Source organism: Heliconius melpomene, chromosome 17, assembly GCF_056956725.1.
Source record: "Heliconius melpomene rosina isolate 202511_hmr_F chromosome 17, ASM5695672v1, whole genome shotgun sequence".
NCBI classification, from domain to species: Eukaryota; Metazoa; Arthropoda; class Insecta; order Lepidoptera; family Nymphalidae; genus Heliconius; species Heliconius melpomene.
In genome coordinates, this window is record NC_140405.1 from 8843643 (window position 1) to 8847946 (window position 4304).

Sequence of the window (4304 nt, forward strand, 5' to 3'; positions counted from 1 at the left end):
TGTCTGTCTGTCTGTCTTTTACGCAATCAGGCCCAAACCGCTAATTTAATTGTGATAAGGGTAATTGAGGGTCTCGGGATGAACATAGGATACTTTTTTTTCTCATATTTGTAATATTTTCGATATATACCAATATATTAAAATACTTATTAATTTGATGTCAATTGCATGCGCAATTTATTCCGCCATGTTAATAACAACCGTCGCTATGCGACCGTTGCTAAGCAACGATTTCCAAAGTTTGTTGTTAGAAAATTTCACCCAAAATGAGTTTGCTTAACGCATCTCTCTATTGAAAACTGAAAATTATTTCATAAATATATTTAAAATATTCGTATAGTTCAAGCGGGCATAGCCGCGTTCGGGTCCACTAGTATTTAATAAATCCGAGTTCTTTATTATTAAGCAAAATACACCAAGCAAGCTTAATTTATTTGCACGTTTAATTGCACGGGATAATTCTTATGTATTAAAAAATACTAATATTAATATGTAATGTAGGACGTCCTCCAGCTAGATAGGGTGATATTTGCAAAGTGGCGGGCAACGGCTGGATGCGAAGAGCTGAAGATCGAACTCAGTGGCGTGCCATTGGAGAGGCCTATGACCAGCAGTGGACGACGATAGGCTGATGATGATGATAATAATTTAAAAAAAAAATAGCTTAAAAAAGGAAACTTGTTCATGTACTGCTCAAGGTTTGTTACTTTAATGGTACTATCAATATCTTGAGTAGTTTTACAAATAAAACATACATATATATATTTAAAAAATGAAATTATTTTAGTTTGTAGTATGCCAACATCACTATATAAAACACGGCCGTATGTATAATTGAGAAGTTGAAGTAAAGCCAAGCCTGAGAATATTGTCGTCTATTGCTTATACGCTCTATGACGATAGATTACACCAAACAGTCGGTATAGGAACGCTTTTCCAATAGCAAGTGGCTAGAAATGAAAGCCTTTATGGGTCGTAAATAGAAAATTACAGTCTCCCCGAGTCAGGGTCATTTTCACCGGACGTTCGTTGTTAATATTGAACGAAGACAGTTTTCCTTATGGTCACACTTGTACTTCAAACATATATTTCATCATTCCTGGATGTAAAAAAAAAATTGTATATACAGGATGTCCCAGGAGTCAACGATAAAACGAAACCAGGTGATAGACCAAGTCGTGACAGTTATGAGAAAAATATATAAAAAAAAAATTGTCAAGTATTTTTCATATTATATTGATTAAAAAAAATATCGGAAAAACCGACACCCTGTGATGGTTTTTCAAGTCCCAGGACTACAAATATTACTCTTTCTTCATTCTTTTTTCTGTAATGCAATCATGAGTACTCCTTCTATGAATTACAGTTTAAGATTGAAATATACCTGCATCAGTTTTCAATAAAATGTGGTGTTTTTGCCAAACATTAAATTCAAAATATTTACTACACCCAACTTTAACCGATTGTACTATAAAAAAAAATGTACTACACTGTTTTTGCAAGTAACTTTAAAAGTTGGCGCATTTAATCTGAATTCCGAAATGGTACGACACTTGCTGGATTACTTCTTTGTTGAAGAGAGAAAAATCGAAATACACGATAATCGGGATGACGTTCAGCGTTTTGGTTTCTTATCTTCACTCTCCATGAATGAAATGCATATTGGCAATGTGTCAAAGACCACGTATATGGCCTGCGAGAGCCCGGACTCGAGCACTATCCTTATAAGTCCTGGGCCAGCCCCTAAGTCGGATAAGCGTTGCCTGGGCTAAGTGGCGGGAGGTCACTGGTGTGATCTGTGATCGCAGGATACCGTTCAAACTCTTATCCGGCCTAGGAGGTCGTGATTGATGCCTCCAGACTCGTGCATGACGGATCCAAGGTACCTGAACTTTTCCAATTTAGGGGATGGCCCAGGACTTATAAGGACAGTGCTCGAGTCCGGGCTCTCGCAGGCTATATACTCGGTCTTGGACACATTGCCAATATGCATTTTATTCATGTAACGCAAATGCTGCAGCTAGAATGTATAGGAAAAGATATCAAAAAGCTGAACGTCATCCCGATTATCGTGTATTTCGATTTTTCTCTCTTCAACAAAAAAGTAATCCAGCAAGTGTCGTACCATTTCGGAATCCAGATTAAATGCGCCAACTTTTAAAGTTACTTGCAAAAACAGTGTAGTACATTTTTTTTATATTTATATATATATTTATATTTTTCTCATAACTGTCATGACTTGGTCTATCACCTGGTTTCGTTTTATCGTTGACTCCTGGGACACCTGTATAATAATAATGGAATCGATTCATTCGTAGTCGTTTCCATTATTCAATACAAAATTTGTTGGACGATTTCTATATTTACAATTATACATAATACAACATATGGATGTGGATAATATATGGATGATCCATATAATAAAAATATAACTTATCGCTGCTTTACACATACATGAAAGATATATTAAAAAGTTGGGGGCTTTATCAAAGTAATAAGACTAAAAACAATAATTTATTTTAGTCGGTTTGTCTGTGCGGTTGGGTACGCTTATCTCAGAAAGAGCTTAACCGATTTAAATGCTTTGATTTCATTAATCTATATTTGCGTGTATAGCTGATTAAATATTTAGTTTACTATCAAGAAAAAATTATAGCGTTAAATAAATTTTATTAACTTTTTCCATGTTAATTTAATTATATTAATTTAAGTACTAGTTTATAGATAAAATTCAATTGATTGAAATTAGTAGTTAGTAAACTATTATTAGTAGTAGTTAATTAACTATTTGGTTTTATCTATAGAAATAAATAAAAATATTAATATCTCATATGGTCATTTGTAGGTCATGAAAAATACATATTTATTCATTTTTATACCTGCCCGTGGTCGGTCTGACTAGTCCATCCTATTTTTAGATTTATAACATTAATTCTCGTGCAGTTTTCGAATATTTTAATTTGTGTTTAGAGCATGTTTTAACGATGTTCAACTTCGACAACATTTTGTTTTATTGCACATAAAAACTAAGTAGCCTGAGGGAATGGTTAAGAAAATAGTATCTCGATAGAGAATAGAATATATCTGAAGATAATTAATTAATATTGTTAAGAAATTACACCTGACAAATTCAAAACGTGCTGCAACTAAAAATTATAGCATATTTTTTATGTGCAGTCCACTTAATTATAGATGCAGGTCATGGATGGAATGGATTATTATTTATTAATATTTTAATTTCTTCATCTTTTTTAAAAGCATGATATTGAGTTCGCAATGTCTCGAAAATTCGGCGGTAAGTGGGAAACGGAGTGTCGTAACTCTAAGTTCCCGCTGCCTACCCAGATAAGTGCGGGATACAGCGTAAAGCTGAAAAAATAATACCCTGAAAAAATAAAACTATTGAATTATTTGAAACACAGACGCGAATCAGTCGAATTTCTTGTTTATGTAGCAGTCTGTTGTAGTCTTTATTTCATATAGTTTTTAAAGTTGAAATGAGCATGAGGTCACACATTGTAATGACGACTGCCAATCGTGGATTGCGACACCCAAGGGCGAGAGCCAGGGTTTAGTAAAAATACAATTGATGAAACGGACCTTCATATACTATTGTTGTCTTTTTAGGTATTACTAATTAATCACTCTTAGAGATTTGTTAAGAAAATATATATTATACTTACTACAGTACGAGTTAAATGTTTTGAAGTATACAACAAAAATATACTAAATAATATGTGCATGAAAAATACGTAACAAATAATATCGCTAAAAAATTTATGTTTTTAAAAGTATGAGTTATATTATTTTCTTCTTTTAATATTATCGTACGTTTGCTAAAGTCTCATATGGACACTTTAACTAATAATTATGAAATTCATACTTATTTTCTTCTATTAAAGCAATTTTAAGTTAAATCAAAAAAAGTTGATACATTTTAAATACACAACTATTTTATTTTTATATTTTCATGTAATTTTTTTAAAGTGAATATAAAAACCCATATTATATATCTGTCAAGTTTCAAGGACACTTCTTATAAGAGATAAATTTTCTTTCCCATTAGGTACTGTGATATTCAACATAAAGCTCATATGTCAATCAATCACCTTAATGTAATTTAATCAAACCAGTCGTCATCAATTCGACTCGCGGGCGGGACAATCGCCTCTGCAACACTATTTTTACACTAATCTTGGCCGTAAGCCATAAAGCTTGCCCTCGTATCCGTACACTCGAATTAACTCCGGCCGGGAATGTAGATTTTACCACTAAAAACGTTTGATAACAAGTAAAAACTACGT